At 41.6% G+C, this 20,329-nt stretch overlaps 2 long non-coding RNA genes across 2 annotated transcripts in view; both read left to right on the plus strand.

Moving 5' to 3' along the window:
• The window catches only part of LOC134386079 (uncharacterized), a 49,192-nt gene that overhangs the window by 26,571 nt on the left and 2,292 nt on the right, over positions 1-20,329 (plus strand). The window lies entirely within an intron of this gene.
• LOC134386085 (uncharacterized) lies at positions 1,072-4,465 on the plus strand. Its single transcript, XR_010024447.1, has 2 exons — positions 1,072-1,375; positions 4,148-4,465. It is a non-coding gene; the product is annotated as an uncharacterized LOC134386085 (long non-coding RNA).

The following is a 20,329-nucleotide window of genomic DNA, read 5'->3' on the forward strand; positions in this document are numbered from 1 at the left end:
CATTGAATGTAGATACCACATTTTGTTTATCCCTTCATCTGACAATGGACATTTGGGTTGTTTCTGCCTTTTGGCTATTGTGAATAATGCTGCTATGAATAGTGGTATACAAATATCTGTTCAAGCCACCTCCCTTTTCAAAAGTATGTTTGAGAGTCCTGGACTCCATTCTTATCTACAGCAGTGACGGTATCTATTCTAGAACAATCTCAAACCTTCCTCCTAAAGGTCTTCCATGTCAGCCCTATTTAAAAGAGCGCCTCTCTGTCACTCTCAGACCTCTACTCAGCTTTATTTTTCTCATAAGAGTTATCAGTATCTTACACTTTAGACATTGATTTGTTTATTATCTGTCTCCGTGGACTACCCTGTCAGTTTCAGGAGGGTAGGGACTTCGCCATGGCTGTATTCCAGTGCCTAGAACAGTGCCAGGCATACAGTAGGTGCTCAATAAAAACATGTTACATGATGGAACAACAGCTGGCTGCCTTTCTATCACCCACTCAACCTGAACCACAGCTGGGGTCACGACCTAGTTTAGAAACATGTCAGTAAGGCAGGGGAAGAAAATGTAGGCAACCCTGTCCCAAAGTCCTTTTGACAAACACCAGTGTGAGCATCTGCACAGCCAGCGGGGTGAGCTGTAGACTACCTTGTTGTTTGGGATCGTGGAAAAATCCAGGTGGTGAATCATTGACTTGCTCTTCTGAGCACTTGGTCTGACACGTGACTCTGATCCCCAAGGTCCGGAGTGAGCTCTGACTCACACACGCTGACAAAGGTGAGTTAGGTTTCAGTGAGGACAGTGTATGACATGTGACAGTCTCATTTCAAAACAAACCTAGTTCATTCACTTGCTCCTGACAGTTCTACGAGAAAACATTGCCCTGTGGTGTCCACTGCATCAGTTGACTGTCAGCTCCATTCTGGATGGCTCATTTGGAGAACTTCAACTTCTTTCTCTCCACTTCTCTCTCTCTCTTGCTCGCTCACCTTCTTTCTTTCTCCCTCCCTCTCTTCCTCCTTTTTTTTTCTTTTCTTTCTTCCCCCCTTCCTCCTTCCCTCTCTCTCTTTTCTTTTTCTCCTTTCCTGTCTTCCTTCCCTCCTTCCTTCCTTTCTCCTTTTTAAAAATTTTCTTTCTTCCCTTTTCCCTCCCTCCCTGCCTCCTCTCCCTTCCTTCTTTCTTTCCTTCCTTCCTTCCTCCCTCTCTTCCTTTCTCTCTTTCCAGTTCCCAGAGGCTTCACAATGCCCCTTGATTGCTTATGTCCACACAGGCTGTGCAGGCCGAGCTGGCATCTTCAGGCATTCAGCAAAGCAGAAAGCTTTGGGGAGCAAGCTCGAGATGGAAAGGGGGCCCCTTCACTCAACCACTCAGGTACTTCCTCTGAGGCCAAGGGGGCTGAGACAAATGCCCTTTACCAACTCAAAAATGTGTTATTTGGCAGCATTCCTGCTAGTTTGTGTAGATTAGAAATGAATTATCCACTTACTCACCAACTAGCTTGGTAAACTTGGACAAGTGGCTTAACTCCTCTGGGCCTTGTTGTCCTTGTTTCTAGAATAGAGAAGCAGGACTAACAACGACAGCAACAAAAAACTAGGAAAGTTTTTTTTAAAAGGGTGTGTCACTAGCATGGATATCACATGGATGAGGTTGAATCCCAGAGAAGTTGCTCTGGCCAGGGGTTTTGCAGGGTAAACCTGGGCGTCCAAGGGTGTCTCAGCTTTGCTCTGATCTTCACAGCTGGGGTGTCCTCCTGGAGATTCAGGCTGGCAGAGGAGAGGAAATGAGAGTGGCAGGTTAGCTTAAGGCAGCACTTCCAAGGGCGATTGTGCCCCCAGTGGCATTTGGCAATGTCTGGAGACATTTTAGTTTTCCCAGCTGGGGGAAAGCCTGCCATTGGTGTCTAGAGGGTAAAGGCCACAAAAGTTGCTCAGTATGCAATGCACAGGATGGTCCCCACAACAAAGAATCATCCAGCCCCAAATGCCCATAGTTCTGAGCTTGAGAGACTGTGCCTTAAGGTGGCCGAGGTGAGCCAGGCTGTGGACGTGCCTCTCTCTCACAAGCCAGCGACCGCTCTGGGACTTTAACTAGGGGACCACATCCCAGGCTGGAACTCTCACACCACCTCTCCCCCAACCGAGATCCCCTCCTTCGGGGCAGCCCCTCCCTGCTCAGGGGGTGTTGCTCGCCCAGTGAATCCATCCTCCGTTTCATTCATTCATTCAACAAATTGTGCTGAGCACCCACCCTGCACCCAGTCCTGTTGTAGGCATCAGGGCAACAGTGGTGACCATGACAGGGGACAATTGCCCTCGGTTCCCAGAACCTTCTCCAAATGGAAGTTTAAAGGACAGCGAAGAGGAGCACCCCCACCCCACACCCCCACAGGTGGCCCAGGGCTGTGGGCAGAGCCACAATCCTGTTCTTCTTTGGAACCACATACATCCCCAAGGGCTGTCCTGGTGCTTCCCAGAGTGTGAATGACTGAGGTCTGGAAAGCCCAGGTGTAGGGGATGCATGCGACTCCTGAATGCTCTCCCCTCCCCCTCACACGAAGCGGTCCCCAACCACCTGGCTTGCACTAAAGAGCATGTTCTCTCAGCTATTGTGGAATGAAACAGGGGCAGGTGAGAATCGTAGATGCCGCAGACACATAGGCACCAGGGGCTGGGGGTTTCCATTGCAGACCCTTCTCTCTTACACCCCCTGTGAGCCTTTCAATTCACTTAGACGCCCTTTGCTCCTTTCTCCTCGCCCCCTTCCCTCTCCCACAGGTCCCCCACACACCCTGGCTCCTCTTTCCTTTCCCCTCTGGTCTCCTGTCTCCAGAGAAGAAATGAATTTCCTTGTTGCTTTATGTGGAGCAGCTTACGGGTCAGTTTCTGTAGGGGTCAGTTGAAGCCATCTTTACTCTCTATTCTCGGACCCCCCCCCCCCCACTAACCCACGCATCTACCCAGCCAGGTCCCCAGTCTGCCTGCCTTTTCCATCTAAATGTATTTCCTATAGGTTGCCTCCTCATCATTCCCCTGATCCCACCCGGCACTGGCAAAAACTCTGTTGGCCAAATCCCCACAGCAGCCTGAGGATGCTCTGGAACTCTCCCTGGAAGCCTCGCCATTCACCCTGTGACAGTGGTTAAGGGCACAGGCTTTGGAGCCAGATGACTTAAACATGTACCCCAACTCCACCATTGCCTAGCTGTGTGGCCTTGGACAAGTTACTTAACAGTGCCTCAGTTTCCTCATCTGTAAAAGGGCATAATGATGGTTCCTGCCTCTTAGGGTTGTTGTGAAGGTTAAACGAATAAGTGGACACATATACAATGCTCAGAACAGTGTCTGGCACCTAAGAGGTGCTTGATAACTGTTGACAATTCTTTTCTGTTTTGTTGAGCACCCTTCAAGATTAAGAGACTGCTGGTTTTAGGCCCCATAAAATGTCAGTTTAGCAGTGTTTGTTCCTCTAGTTGCTGCTACCGAAGCTCTCTACCCATGTCTACTCCTCCTCATCCACATCAACACAGATCTTCACCTGTCTCATCTAATCCATGAGCCCCTGCTACACAAGCAGTATGTGGAAGGCTTTTCAGGAAACACAGCTCCTTTTCTCAGGGAGTTTATGGTGTGAAACAAAAGTCTAGAAAACTGGTGACTCAGATTCCAGTCTTGCCCCAAGTCATTTTGTTCAGCCTTATAGGGGCAAGTCCAGCTTCTCAGGCATACAACCTGGCATTGCACAGGGCCCTGCACTTAATGTTCTGCTGTCGATGTCTTGAAATTCTTGCTAATTTTGAACCAGGGGCCCCACATTTTCAATTGACACTGAGTCCTACAGATGATGAAGCTCTTCATAAGTTTAGCTTGCACAATTAGTTATTCTTTTGAAAGTTATTTTTTGGGGCTGGCTGGTTAGCTGAGTTAGTTAGAATGTGGTGCTGATAACACCAAGGAACAGGGTTCCATCCCTGTACCAGCCACCCACAAGAAAAAAAATTTGACTATGTACATTTAAAAACTGGGAGACTTTTCATATGAAAGTCTAGCTCCTCTGAAGATTTTAGAAGGTCTGACAAAAAAATTACCTGGAGCTGAGCACAGCTTGCTAATTAAATGCCCTGCTGTCTTCACTTCCCTGCAGTGTCTGGCCCCGCGGGCTCTGGGGTGTGTGCCCAGATCTACTCTTTGCAGCGCCCATGTGAGCTGCTTTATGGGACCCAGCCATTTGCAGAATGACCCAGTCCTTCTCCTGCCCTCACGGAGCTCATGGGAAGAACTTTAGCTTCTCAGTAGATCCAGAACTGCATTTTGTGTTGTCCGTGGACTGGGCTGATTTGCTGGTTGGTACCTGCTTGTGAGGAGATAAGGAGAGAAATTCGATCAGCTCTGTGACAACTTTTATAGGAATTTCATTGAGTGACTTTAGGTCTATTGAATCTAATAAAAAAATGGGTTTGTATTTTGTATGTTTTTGCTTTTTTGTTTCATTTTTCTACTACTTAATTTCTATTGTATTTTATAAAAGTATCTGTCCGTGATGGATTGGAAAAATAAAAAGAAATGGGTCCTTTTGCTCAGTTGGTATAATTGTCAATCTTTTGCTACATTGTGCTCCTGACTGACTTTCTAAAGAAGGAAAAGTGACTTCTTTCCTCCTTTCTAGCCACAGGTGGAAATGCAAACAGGTTTATATTGAACAAACAAACAAAACAAAAGCCTACTGTAGACTGAGTCCCTACTAGATTCCATGACCTCAAGTGTGAGAGTTTCATCAAAGTTTGAGCCAGATGTTATTCCCATTTAATAAATGAGAAAACTGAGCCTGAGAGAGATGAAGTAATTTGCCCATCTTATAAAACAGAGTTTTGTGAACAGACACTGAAGCAGGCAGTCAATACCAGTTCTCATAAAATATCAGTTGGATGTAGAATGTGATATTTCCCCATTCCTGGCCTTTGTTTTCACCCCTATGAAATGATTCTGGGTGATTGAAGGAAACAGCAGAATACAGAGGGTTAAGGTAAAAAGAAACTAGATCCAGGCTGCTTAGGTTCAAATTCAACTTTGCCACGAAATGATTGTGAAGCTTTGGGCAAGTCATTTAATCTCTGTAAGCCTCAGTTCTTTCATCTGTAAAATGGGGATAATATCAGTTCCTGTTGTGTAGGGTTGTTCGGAGATTCCAATAGTGATTAATATAGTAACTTTGAATAGTAAGCACTCAATGAAACTTAGCTATTGTTGTTAGAAATCCTGCATGGGACATCACAAAAGTACTCAAATACAGCCTTGGCAAGAACGTAGGAACATCAGTCTATGAGGTGGCATCTATTTACTCTTTGGCTTGTCCATTCATTTTTCCTTTTTTGAAAATATGAATTGGTCTCTATGTGATGAGCACTGTTTTAGGTGCTGGGGATGGAGGAGAGAACAGAGCAAAGTCCCCCCTTCCCCATGATGGAACCACCATCTGGCATGGGACAGAGACAGTCGTCACACAAGCAGACAGAAATAGATAAGATAATAAGTGCTAATAAAACATGAGACAAGGTGATGGGTTTAGTGTAGGGATTCTTAAATTGAGGTTCACAGCCTCTCCCAAGAGCAGATTCAGAGGATCCGTGTATTTAGATGGGGACAAAATGACATCTTTATTTTCACTAACCTCTTGCCTATACTTTAAACGTATCCCTTTGTCATATACTAAAAATGGGTGTGTGTATCAGTCTGTTTTTGTTACTTATAACAAAATACTTGGAACTGGGTAATTTATAAAGAAAATGAAATTTATTGCTTACAGTTTCTGAGGCTGGGAAGTCCAAAGTCCATCTGGTGGTGGCGACAGTAACCCAGGGGTCTCACATTGCAAGATTGTGGAAGCAGAGAGAGCAGAGACAAAGACAGACTCTCTCTTCTTTTACAGCCCTCAGAACCACTCCCCTGACCACCATTTTTAATCCATTCAGTACTTTACAGTCCTACAATCCCATCACATCTTCAAGGCTCCACCTTTCAGTTACCATAATAGGATTCCCACCCTCTTAACAGTTACAGTAGGGGTTAAGTTTCTAATACATAAAACTTGGGGAACACAATTCAAGCTTCAATGAGTTTTGGGGGGACATAATTCAATACACTACAGTGTGTGTTTTAAACATTTTGATAACTGTATTTCAATATACCTGGCTTTCTTTGTAATCATATGCATTTTACTTTTTACATTTAAAAACATGATCTTGAGAAATGATGACACCTGTCAAATGTCCCATGGCACTAGAAAGTGTTGAAGATCCCTGCGTTTAGTGTGTAATGGGGTGTTGGGTGGCCAGTTTCCACAGGGTGGACATGGAAGGCATCTCTGGGCAGCTTGGTTTAAGTTGAGATCTACATGCTGAGAAGGACCCAGCTGTGCAGAAAGCCTGGGGAAGTCCCTTCAGGAGCAGGGAGCAGTAGGGGCTCGGTCTCAAGGGGAGCCCTGACAGGATATGTTGCATTCTGGTTGCAGTGGTGCCCGGGCATAAATGAATGAATGTCTTAACTGCATTAAAATCAAAGCATTGAATATAGGGGATTTTTAGGGCAGTGATACTACTCTGTATGATACTTGATAGTGTATACATGTTGTCATAATTTGTCCAAACCCACACAATGTACAACACCAGGAGTGAATCCTAACATAAACTAATGTGTCTCAGTAATAATGACGTGCCAATGCAGGCTAATCCATTGTAACAAATGTACCACTTTGGTGCGGGATGTTGATAATGGTGGAGACTATGCATGTGAGGGGGTAGGGAGTATATGTGAAATCTCTGCACCTTCTACTCAATTTTGCTGTGAATCTAAAACTGCTTTAAAAAATAAGTCTATCAAAAAAAATCAGGCTGGCCAATTAGCACAGTTGGTTAGAGCTCAGTGTTACAACAATAAGGTCTAGGGTTTGGATCCCCATACTGGCCAGCTGCCCCCCACCCCCCAAAAAAGCATTTCCTTTCCCCTTGAGTCTCCCTATTGGCTGAGAATGGAAACAGTATGTTATAAAACAGTACAGTTTGTCTCCAATTGGAGGACACAGGGCAATATGAAGTCTCAATGCAATGTGGTATCCTGGATGGGATCCTGAAATAAAAAAAGGACATTAAGGGCCCGCCTGTGGCTCACCTGGGAGAACATGGTGCTGACAACACCAAGCCAAGGGTGAAGATCCCCTTACCAGTCATCTTTAAAAAAAAAAAAAAAAAAGGACATTAATAGTAAAGCTGGGAAAATTGGAATAACTTCGTAGTTTAGCGAATAGTATTGCATCCATTTAAATTTCTTAGTTTTAATACATGATCTATTTTTCTATTTTGTTTTGTTTTGTTTTGGTGGCTGGCCGGTGAGGGGATCCGAACAGTAAATGATTTAGATGCTAATAACTGGGGAAGTTGGGTGAAGTGTACTGGGAAATCTCTGTACTATCTCCACAGCTCTTCTGTCAAATTATTTCAAAATAAAACTACCAAAGAAAAGAAAGAAAACAGTACATTTAGAATGTTTCCCATCACTCATCAAGATGAATTGATATTAGGATAATTAATCATACGCTTTATTTTGGAGTGTACTATTTAAACTTTTAAATACTCTATTTTAAAAAAAACATGAATATTTGCCATGATACCAAATTCATAAGGTACAAAGGATGTTGAGTTTCCCTCCAAACCCTGTCTCAAGTAACTTAATTCCCTTCTTTGGAGAAAACATATTATAAGTTTCTCATATATATTTCCAGAGTTATTCTATGAACCTGGAAGTAATCTCTGTGGTGTGTGTTCTGTACATTTTTGTTGGCTTATATTTCAGTGTATTTTGGAGGTTGTTTCATATCTGTGAAATACTTCCTCATTCTTCTTTTATTGCTGCATAGTATTCCTTTTAATGAATGGATTCATGTAACCAGTCTACTATGGATGAGTATTTAAATCATTTCCACTCTTTTGCTCTTACAAACGGTGCTGTAGTAAATAACCTTGTACATTATTTCATGTCCCTGAGAGTACCTCTAAGAATAAATTCCTAGGAGTTATGCATGCATACATTCTAGAGAAAAGCAAAAAGCCAATCTCAGCTGAGTTTTCCCATTGAAGACTTGAGAGGTGATAAAACATTCTCAAACACCAGTATCTTGTTTTGGAAACTCCATGTTCAAGGCCAGGTTTCCTTCTCCAGCACAACGGAGCCAAGACAGCATGCTTCAGATAGCTAATCTGGCCATAATAAGCTCCCGAAAGCAGGGAGGCAGACAATAGTGCCCAAAGAGTTTACACACTTGAGAAATGACTTGAAAGTAATTGGGGCTGGTAGCCATCTGCCTGGTTCTTTCTTTCAAGAGCCAGCGTATTTATTCCACCGCAGGCACCAGAAGAGCCCCGCATTGGCGTGGGCATCAGGACTGATCAGCGCAGGCACCCTTCATTCTGGGGCCAAAGCAGGAGGTCTCCCTACTCATCTCTTCTGTCTGCCAATGAAAAAAGAGAGCTTTTTTTTTTTTTTTTTTTTTGCTTGTTAGCTTTTCAAAATGTTCCTAAAACTCTTTTCTTCTTGGCTCGGTAAACAATGATGATAGCTTCTGAAATCCAATTTTTCATTTCACTTGGAAAGACTTTACTTATTTTACTTGAAACTTAATTGCTTATACACATTTGTGATGTACAGACTTGACTATCAATACTCGTGTACAATATGCGATGGTCAAATCAGCATAATTAGCTTATTCATCATTATAATATGTAATCATTCTAGACAGACTTTATTTCATTAGCTCCTGAGCTTTTTTCCTATCAGTCTCAGTTAGGGGTAATTGTCTGAACTGCTCACAAATCTTCAACAAATCTCAGAGTGGGGACTCTGCCACTAAAAGCTATACTGATAACTAACAATGATAATAAAATTATAATAGCTAACATTTGTTGAGAATTTATTGTTTTACATTGTTGCTATGAACTGAATTATGTCCCCCCAAATTGATACGTTTATGAACTGAATTATGTCCCCCCAAATTCATACTTTGAAGCTCTAACCCCAAAAGTGACTGTATTTACCTGGCCAGTTAACTCAGTTGTTTAGAGCATAAGTGAGGTCAAGGGTTCAGATCCCTGAACTGGCCAGCAACCAAAAAAAAAAAAAAAAGTGACTATTTGGAGTAAGGAAGCAATTAAGGTTAAATAAGGTCATAAGGGTAGAGCCCTTATATGATGGGATTAATGTCCTTGTAAGAAGAAGAACTAGAAAGCTCTTTCTCTCTGCCATGTGAGGCCACAGCAAAAAGATGATCATTTGCAAGCCAGGAAATGGGCCTTCACCAGACACTGGATCTGTAGTCATCTTGATCTTGGAATACACAGCCTCCAGAACTGTGAGAAAATAAATTTGTGTTGTTTAAGTCACCTAGTCTATGGTATTTTGTGATGGCAGACCCCATGTATTGTTGACTTTAATTCTACAACAACCTTATAGGTGATACTGTAATCATGTACATGTTTCAGAAAGAAAAATAGGTCTATAGGGGTTAAATTATGCCTAAATTCCTACAGCTAGTACATAGCAGAGAATCAGGTCTGTGTCCAAAACAAATGCTCTTGTATAATGCTATAGCAGTGATTCTCAACCAGGCACAATTTTTGCCTCCCATGAGACATTTGACAATGTCTGGAGACATTTTTGATTGTTACATGGAGGGGAGGGGGTGCTACTGACATCTAGGGACTAGAGGCCCAGAATGCTGCTCAATGCCCTACAATGCATAAGACAGCCCCCACGGCAAAGAATTTTCTAGCCCAAAATGTCAAAAGTGCACATTTGAGAAATCTTGTGCTATGTGGGCAGGTAGGTCTATCCAAAGCATTTCAGACTGATATCTGTATTCTCTATTTTTCTGGGAGCAATAAATCCTAATTAAATACAGTGTGATCAATATTATGAAAATTCTAATGATATGGATTTAAAATAGTGTTACATAAAACATTGAAAATGTCTAACTGTCCACAAAATTTGATATGTTGTAAATTTTCTCTCAAATTACAAATTTGTCACAAAACACAATTTTGGAGCTAACAGGTTGAGTGGAACTATGAACTGTATATAGTATAGCCACACAACAATACCAGTAAGAAAATAAACAGATGTGTTTTGAATTATGAGCTATTCAAGTGCAAATCCCTTGCAAAAAATGTCTGACCTGTATTAAGAACTAAATGAGAGAATAGCATGCAGATTTTTCTGTATCTACAGGTACCTAAATATTTTTGATTTGTCTCAATCTACAGAGATTTGCTATAAAATATTCTTCAACCAACACTCTTGTGCATAATTCTTCACAGAAATTATTCCTCCAATAATTTGCATTTATCAAACTTGTAATTATCCCAACAAAAACAAAGTTGCCTTTGAATGGGACGATTTCCATAGCTTACAAAGCAGGGTAATTTTAGATTGTTCCTGTGTGTGAGTCTTCGGGAACATCTCTGGGCATCTGGAGGCGAAAAGTATGTTTATTCTTTAGTGAAAGTGATTGCCATTGTCAGGAGAGAGATTCAAAAATGACATGGAATTGCTCAGACTTTGCAGCAGATCGCAGTGAAAATGCTCTTCAATCTCAGAAGCTCCATGAATAGTCTTTGTTAGTTGTAGCCACAGTGGGAATGACGAAGAGATGTTGAAATTTTAATGGAGGACGGCTTATATTCTCATGTTAGTGAGTTAGTCACACTGAGGCACAACTTGTTTTTCCAAAGACAAAGAGAGATAGCGTAAAACAGGGGTCAACAAACTTTTTCTGTAAATAGCCAGATATGAACTATTAAAAAAACCAACAGCAGCTATTTCAGGCTTTGAAGGCTAGATGTCCTCTGCAACTACTAAACTCTGTCTTTGTAGTGTGGAAGCAGCCCTAGACAATATGTAAACAAATGAGCATGGCTGTTTTCCAACAAAACTTTATTTATAAAAACAGGCATTGGGCCTAGTTTGCCAACCCCTGGAGTAAAGCATAAATATTTAAAGACATAGATACGAATAGAGAGATATAAGCAGATGCTTAATGTGTGGCAGAGAATGCTAATTGTCTGCCCACCACCCCACTTCATTAGTAACAGAGCCTCCATACCACTGGGGCCAGCAATGTCCCTGGCTAAATATCTATATCCTAGTCTTGCTTGCCAGTAGGGCTAATTCTTGAAGAAGTAAAAGCAGACAATATAGACGAGACATTTGAGAATGCTCTGGAAAGAGGTCTTATCTAGCAGGCAGGTGACATTTTGCCTTCCACCTTTTTTTTTCTCCTGCCTGGAACATGGGAATGATGGCTAGAGCTCAAGCAGCTATTTGGTGACTAAGAGGGCAAGTCCAAGAAAACATCAGAAACCTCAGCCTTTATATCCTTGAGCTAATGAACAAAAACCAGCAATAGCTGACCTCTTGCCTTCTTGTTATATGGAGGAAACAACTCTTGCATGCTAAAGCCACTGTTTAAGTTGGGAGAGAGCACTGAATCCTAACCACTAGACCATCAGAACCACTGTTTAAGTTGGGTCTGTGCTTATTGCCAAACTAAAATTCTGATACACGTTGATAAGGATAACAGATGTATGGCTCAGCTTACAAGTACTAGAAGTAACAGTAAGTTAAGGCTATGTTAACTATAAAGAGGCAGTATTTAAGATCAAAGTCTCCAAATACATCTGATCTAGGTGTCAAATCCATCAATCAGATCGAAGTGACTCCACTGGTGACCTCGCATACTTACTTACTCTTTCTAAGCCTCAGTTTCCTCCCCTGCAAAATGGGGATAATAATATTACATGACTTATGGTATTGTTGAAAGACTTAAATGTGATGATGCACGTATAAAGTGCCTGGCCGTAATAAGTGCTCAAAAAAATAGTTAATATTGCCGTTACCATTAGTATTCTTGTTTTGTTGATCTGGTGAATGACCATTCACTTCTCTGAAACAAGGATGTACACAGGAACAGCAATGACATTTCTTCTCCACACCTCACTCTTCACGCTTCCACTTCATTGCTGGAACAATACATGGAAATCCACTCACAACCTCAAAGTTTTTAACAGTCACGATACATTGGGCTGAGTGCTAGGTTTCGCGAGTTCCTAGATGAATAAGACAGTTCCTGTCTTCCGTGCAATCATGATAGAGCAGACAGAGGCAGCCTGGAGAACAATCAAGTACAAAAAATGTGTTGGGTGAATAATAGAAATACGAACGGGGTACAGTGGGGAGAAATGAAAAAGGGGTTTAGTTCTATTATTGGGTGGAAAAATGCTCTAAAAATATTTTATAGAGGAACTGGGATCTAAAATATGAGTAATGAAGAGGGTGATGTTAACTATTACCTGTTGTTATTAACAGCCAATAATAATAACAATAAATGGAAGAATTTTAAGATCCATTGTGGCATATACATATTTTTTGTTTCCTCCTCTCGAACTACTCTCCAGTCCTCTCTTTCCTGCCCTGTAGCTGCCCTCTCTGGACTGTATTAGCAGATTCCCCTACATCTTGGTTTCCAGTTGGGTTTGGCCAATGGGCGGTACCTGTAGGAGATGGAGAAAGTAGGAAAGTGAGGTTGGGGTATTAATTTCCCTGGATCCCTCCCTGGCTAGGTTGCCCCAGGTTCTGGAGCTCTTACCTGGTGGCTTTCTCCTACAGCTGCTTTCTTCAGGTTCTGGCAACTGTAGCCCTTCCTTTGCTGCTCTTTCCTGGGGGTAGAATGGCTCCTGTTGCTTCTCCTACTAGCCTCAGGGTGTTCAGCATCTCTGGATCCTTTCTTTTAAAGCCATCTTTAAAATCCTTTCTTTGTTCAACTCTTCTAAGATACCATATTAGTCTGTTTCTGTTGCTTATAACAAAATACCTGAAACTGGGTGATTTATAAAGAAAATTAAATCTATTGCTTATAGTTTCTGAGTCTGGGAAGTCCAAAGTCCAGGGAACACAGTTGGTGGAGGCCTTGGTGGTGGCAACAGTGATGGCAGGATATTATATTGTGAAAATGGCGGAGGGGAAAGAACAGAGAGAGGAACCTCCTTATTCACTCTCATTTTAAAGCCCTCTAAACCAAACGCTTGGCCACCATTTTTAATCCATTCACTAGGTAGGATCCTATAATCAAATCACCTCTTCAAGGCCCCACCTTTCAATTACCATAATAGGATTTTCTGCCCTCAACAGTCATAATGGGAATTTAAGTTTCAGTGAGGTTGGGATGACATCCAGTCTATAGCAGATACTAATTTTATTTCAGGGAGTTATCTGTTTCCTTCTGGGATCCTGACAGACTCAAATGCCAACCAGGGCGAGATATAGGTGAAGTATGGATGAGTCTAATGCGATAGGGAGGGGAGGTGACTCAATGAGCTAGAGATCCCTAAAGTGAGCCGCTGCTCCTTGGCTCCAGCTGCTTGTGCCGTTTGAGAGTATGCTCCTAGTGTTAATTTTTCTAATTTTAGAAAAAAATGTAAAGTTTTCTAGTTTTTTTATTTTTTATTTTCAGACCTTTTAATTTTATTAATGAAAGCCCCAAATATACATTTTAATAAGAGAAATTTCCCCATTTATAACACTCCATGGACCAAAGAAAATATGTTTGAATTTGATCTGTGGCTGCCACTGTTGTAAGGACAACAGCCCTGGCAGCCAGGGGAATGGATTACCCAGTGATGACATTAGGGACTGCCACCTTGTACAGACATGACATGCATTATTTCATTCAATCTTTTCAACAATATCAACTTGAGGGAGGAAACTCTTTAAAGAGTTTTGAAGGGGTTAAATGAGTTAATGAAGGCAGCACCTGGATAAGAACCCCCAGTAAGATTATGGAGGCTCAGAGTGTCAACTGATGCTCTCTTCTACCTTCTTCTTGGCCAACTGGGTCATCTTGAGTGAGAGTGAGGCCCTGGGCCTCAGCCTTCCTCATCTCCTCATGTCTGTGTCCAAGTCAGTCATTTTTTTATCACTGTGATTTTCTGATCCTATCTTGAGATCCATGAATCCCCTAGATAACATATAGATGGTTTCTGAAGAAGTCTATGAAATCCTTGAAACCATAGGCCAATTTTTTATGTGCATTTGTACATTTTTCTGATCAGTTATACTATAGCTATCGTGAGGATTTCAAATGGAAAGCCAGAAAAAATTAAGACCATCTGTTGAGGTGTTGGAATTTAAATAGAAGAACAAATCAGACCCACTGGGATGGCTATAGCAGAGAAAGATGAAAATGACCAGTGTTGGCGAGGATGTAGAGAAATTGGAACTCTTATATATTGCTGGTGGAAAGGAAAATGGTCAAGCATTTTGGAAAGCAGTTAGGCAGCTCCTAAAAAATTGAATATAGAATTACCGTATCATTCAGTAATTCCACTCCTAGTTATATACTCAAGAGAACTGAAAACATATGTCCACACAAAAACCTGTAGTCAAATGTTTATAGCAGGATTGTTTATAAGAGGCAAAAAGTTGAAACAGCCCAAATGTTCATCAACTAATGGATGGGTAAATAAAAGGTGGACATAATGGGAAATGATTTGGAAATAAAAAAGAGGGAAGTACTGATACATGCTACAACATGGAAGAATTTCGAAAACATTGTGCCAACTGAAAGAGCTGGTCACAAAGGACCACCTACTGCATAATTCCTCTTATGTGACATGTTCAGAAGAGGCAAATCTATAAAGGTAGAAAGCAGATTCATATTTGCCAAAGTCTGGAAATAGGGAGGAATGAGAAATGCCTACTAATGGGTACATGGTTTCTTTTTGGGTGATGAAACTGTTCTGGAATTAGTGGTGATGGTTGTGCAACTTTGTAAATATACTAAAAATCAGTGAGTCATACTCTTTAAAAGGGCACATTTTACAGTATGTGAATTAAATCTCAATTTTTAAAAAAGAAGGAAGAGAGAAGTGGGTAGTCATGTGAAGTGCTCATCAGGAGCCTAATGACCCTGTGAGCCCAAGTCTTGGAGTGAGATCCCAAACAGAAGGCAGTTTGACATCTTTGGCAGACGCTGTGAAAGAGAACATTCCACAGCCATCGTCTGTGTCTTGTTTCCTAACAATAGAACTCCAGTTTTGTTCAAAGTGAGGAAGTACCGAAACCCAAAGAATCAGGGTTGGTCTAAGCATGAAGTGACAAGCACAGAGAAGAAAAGTCAACGCGTGAAAGATGGAAGAGCAGAGAAGGGGACCAGGTCTGGGCCAGCACAGTTCCTTCAGTCTTGCTGTATGAGATATTGAAACTCTTTCTTGCTTAAGCTGCTGCTAGTCAGGTAATGAGTGAACTGCATTCCTAACAGCAGCATATGAAATGCAATTACATGAGGGGTCTTCGAAGAGTTAATAGAAAGATTCACATTATTATTATTTTTCTTTTTTGGTGGTTGGCCAGTACAGGGATCGAACCCTAGTTCTTGGTGTTATCAGCACCATGCTCTTAACCAAGCAGGCTAACCAGCCAGCCCCATGTTATCTGTTAATGCTATTTTTCCACAAACTTCTTGAAGTACCCCCATATTCAATACGAGGAAACAGATAGGAAAAGCTGGAGGGCAGATAGCTTTAAGTAATTAAAGCCAGCAGTCAAATATTTTGAAATTCAGACCTCATTATTCTCATTTTACAGATGAGGAAACTGAGGTTCCGGAGAAATTAAGCAACATCCCACTTCTCAAAACTAGTCAGTAACAGACCTGAAATTTAAATCTAGGTCTATTAGATACCAAAGACTGTGTTTTGAACCACTATATTTAATGCTTTTTATTGGTGTGTGTGTGAGAGAGAGAGAAAACTAATTGTTTTCTGTGTCTGGTTAGTGCTTTATCCTTTTGGCATGTTACTTTTAATCCTTAAATGCTACTTCAAATTTAGTTATCGTCCTCATCATCATTTTACAGATTATAAAAACTAATGTTCAAAAAGTGAAGCAAAGAAAATAATTGAAATTCACCAAAAGGAAACAAAGTCCTCCATGCCACCTGCACTAGAGTGAAAGAATTTTTCCCATCCCTGTGTGCCACCCCTTTGCAATGTGACTTTGTAGCCCCTCCCATTAATGGGTGGAGTCTGTTTGTTACCTTTCAGATCTGGGCTGGGCCATGTGATTTGTTTGGCCAATACCTCATTCGTAAATGTGAGGGAAGCAGAGGGTTCACAAATTCTTGTACTTCGGGAGTTGCCCTCTTACTTCTCTTGGGACCCCTATAGCTTCCATCAGGAGAAAGAACTAGCTTGTTCGATGCTGAGAAACATGGGATCTAGTTGCTCTTGTCACCCCAATTGATAGTCTCCAACCACCCTTGTCTCCCATGCAGGGAGGCCTTCTTAGAATCATCTAGCCACCAGTTGACCTGCCAGCTGATCACAGATGCATGAGAATACCTAGCAGTGAGCTGAGCTGGCCCAGACTAGAAGAACCATTCAGCCAACCAATAAAGTTGTGAGCTAAACAAATGCTGTTTTTAGCCATTAAGTTTTGGGGTGGTTTGTTACATGGTAAAAGCTGATGGATATATCACCTTTCATTGTACAAGACTATTGTTGTAAATAATTGATTGAAATGAATAGGTATTAAGAATGCTCAATGTAAAGTTTAAGTTGAGACTATCTTTTAAACAAAATACATGCCCATGTTTTATTTCCCTTTTTATTGGTGATAAAATCCTTGGCCACTAAAAGCTGTCAGTGAAAAAAGATAGTGTCCCAGTGATAAGAATGATAAAAGAAAAAAGTACATCTTGTTTTCACCTCTAAAATATCATTAAGATGCTGAATTATCAAATGTCAAATTCAAACTTAACTAGGTTGACGAAATACTTTCAGTTTGCCCAGAAGTTCTCAGTTTTAGTACTGAAAATCCTGTGTCCAAGGAAATCCCTTAGTCCAGTTGGTAACTGCTATCATTTGAATGTATGTATCCCTTCAAAATTCATATGTTGGAAATTACCCTTCAAGGTGACGGTATTAAGAGGTGGGGCCCTTGGGAGATGACAAGGCCACAAGGGCTCAGCCCTCATGGATGGGATTAGTGCTTTTATGATAGGTCTTGAGGTACAGAGAGCTGTCTCTTCCACTCTTCTGCCATGTGAGGACACGGAATGTATCCCCTCTGGAGGATGCAGCAATAAGGTGTCTTCATGATGGACTTTTGGCCTCCAGAACTGTGAGAAATAAATTTCTATTATTCATGAATTACTTAGTCTAAGATATTTTTTTGTAGCAGCAGGAACTGACTAAGACAACCACCCAAAACTCAACTTCATTTTTAGTTCCAACAGGAAAGGATCTTGCAAATTCTCATTGATACCAAAAGGTAGGAATTTAGATGTTAAGTAACTTCTCATACGTTTAGGTCCAAGTTACAACTTAGACCTGTTTTTTTTGGCTGCTGGCCAGAACAGGGATCAAACCCTTGACCTTGGTGTTATCAGTGTAATCAGTACTATGCTCTAACCAACTGAGCTAACCAGCTAGTCCAGCTCGGCTTTTGATAGAGTTCCTCCATGAATTTACACTAAATGCTCCTAAACAAGTTATAGTCCTTTGGGAATTCTTCACTGACAGATTCTTAAATGCGAGATTTGTACTGTTAGAAACTGACCCTCTGTCTACGATCTTTTCCCTATCTTACCTGCAAGTCATGACTTATATTTACAAACTGAATGTTAGAAAAATCTATGTGTCATTCATTCATTCACTTATTCATTTTTTTGCACATCAGACAATAGTGAGTTTGGTGCCCAGTAAGCGTTCCATACTGTGCTGAGAGATGAGGAAAAAATGATGAGCAAAACCAGATGCCGTGCCTGTCTTCTGGGATCTTCCAGTATTGTGGAGGCAGAGACGTTCATCAGACAGACAGATAAATGCAAAACTACAGGTGTGACAAGGGTGGAGAGCGAGAAGGGTGAGGTGTTATGAAATTATGGGAAATTGGAGGAATTTTACTTAGTCCTGGGGTGGAAGAATGTAAGCAACGCATCCCCAAGGGACAAGGGAGCCAAGATCTGGAGGTGAAATGGGAGACGAGGTTGGAGGGCGAAGGGGAGAGCAGGGGCAAAGTGAAACATCTATGCAAACACCCTGGGGTGTGTGGCAACACAGACCATCTGACAAAGGCCTATGTGAACGGAGCCAAAAAATAAGGCAGAGAATGTTGGGGGCGGAAGCCTCGAGACAGAGGCAGGGCCTGGCCAGACAGTGTCTCAAATGCTGTTATGGGTTGAATTGTGCACGCCCCCCCCCCCCAAGATATATTAACGTCCTAGCTCCCTGTGCCTCCAAATGTGACCTTATTTGGAAATAAGGTCATTAAAGATGTCATTGGCTAAGTTGAGGCCATACTGGAATAGGGTGGGCTCCTAATCCATATATGACTGGTGTCTTTGTAAGAAGATGCAGGTACGCAGGGAGAATGCCATGTGATATGATTGGAGTGATACAGCTGCAAGCCAAGGAATGCCAAGATTGATGGCCAACCACGATGAGGCGAGGAAGGATTCTCCCCTGCAGGTTTCAGAGGGAACATGACCCTACCTTGATTCTTGACTTCTAGCTTCCAGAACTCTTAGGCAATACATTTCTGCTGTTTTAAGCCAACTACTTTGTTGTACTTTGCTATGGCATCCCAAGAAATTAATACAAAGGCCATAGTGAGATTTTGGTCTTTGTCCCAAGAGCAATGGGAAGGCATACCAGAATTTAGGTAATGTAGAGAGGGGGTTGGTCATGTCTCTCTGGCTACAGTGGGAAGATGGGTGGGAGGGAGGAAGGAGCACATGCAAGGCGACAAGTTAAGAGGCTGAAGGGGACTAGTTAGGAGGCTGTAGGGAGACTAGTTAGGAGTTGATATAGTTGCCCAGGAGAGAGATGACAGAAGCTTGGAATAGTAGTTGAGCATAAAAAAGAAGGCAAATGAATGGATTTTGGATCCCTTATCTGTGAGTGAGAGACAGGGGCATGTCAACCGTGGCTGCAAGACTTCCGGCTCACTCAGCTGGATGGGTGGTGGTGCCAATCACTGAGCAAGCGAGCCCCAGGGAAGACAGACTCCACTTAGCACAGTCTGGCAGCTAGCAGAATGAGGTTTTCTGGTGTTAAAACAAACACATGTAAAGTAAAGCTTTCTTTTTATTTATATAAGTAGGATTGTAATACATACACTCTGCAATGCCTTTTATTTTTACAGAATAGTATTTCTGGGAGACCAGGACAAATTAGCACATGGAAATTGATCTCTTTCTTATGAATAACTGCCTGGTAATCCATTATATGGATATAGCATAATTTATTTAACCAATCTCCTATCGATGTATTTAGCTTGCTTCCAGGTTTTAAATTATTTGATTGCAGGTTTTTCAACAATTTGTCTAGTGTGACCCACTAAAAGAAATACATTTTTACTTTGGGACCCAATATGCACACATATAACACACACACACACATACACACACACATTTATAGAGCAGAAAAGTTTCACAAAACAGTGCTTACCCTTCCTTTGTGTCACACACTCTATTCTAGTCTATTCTGTTCATTTTATTGAAAAAGTGATAGCTGTGACCTACTAAATTGGTCTTACTGCGAATTGACAGGTCATAACCCACAGTTTGAAAATGACTTTCAATGTACATTTATAAAATGAAAAGCGAAGAGTACTTATTTATACTCCGTACTGTTCTGGACATTCTATAAATAACTACTTATTAATCTTCACAAAGTCCCAGTGTGGCAGGAATTCTTTTTCTCCCCATTTTCCAGATGACAAAACTGAGGCACGCAGACATTGAACAAGTAGCCCAAGGTTGTGAGCTATTACGTGGAAGAGCTGTGCTTCAAACCCCACAGTCTAGCTGTAGTTTATGCTTTTACCCATCAGCACATGGCACTTCCTCTGGTCTTAGGAACTGATGTGAGACTAACCGAGTATTTAGAAATGTACATTTCTAAGTAGCCTCACTCAGTGTTTCAGACCGCAGCAGGGTGTATTTCTTTATAGGAGAGTCAAACAGGACATGACAAGAGTACTCTGCTATTCACACACCTTGATGGCCATAGAAGCTAAACAGAGACTCCCCAAATTTATAACAATTTCCTCCAGAAACTCAGCTTCAGCAACACACACACACACACACACACACACACACACACACACACACACATTTCAGAAGCCCCCCCCACACACATACACACATTTCAGAAGCCCCAGATCCTCAACCTTCCAAATGATCCATAATGACAACTATCAGTGCTGGATTTGTAATAATATA

Source organism: Cynocephalus volans, chromosome 1 (assembly GCF_027409185.1).
Source record: "Cynocephalus volans isolate mCynVol1 chromosome 1, mCynVol1.pri, whole genome shotgun sequence".
NCBI lineage: Eukaryota > Metazoa > Chordata > Mammalia > Dermoptera > Cynocephalidae > Cynocephalus > Cynocephalus volans.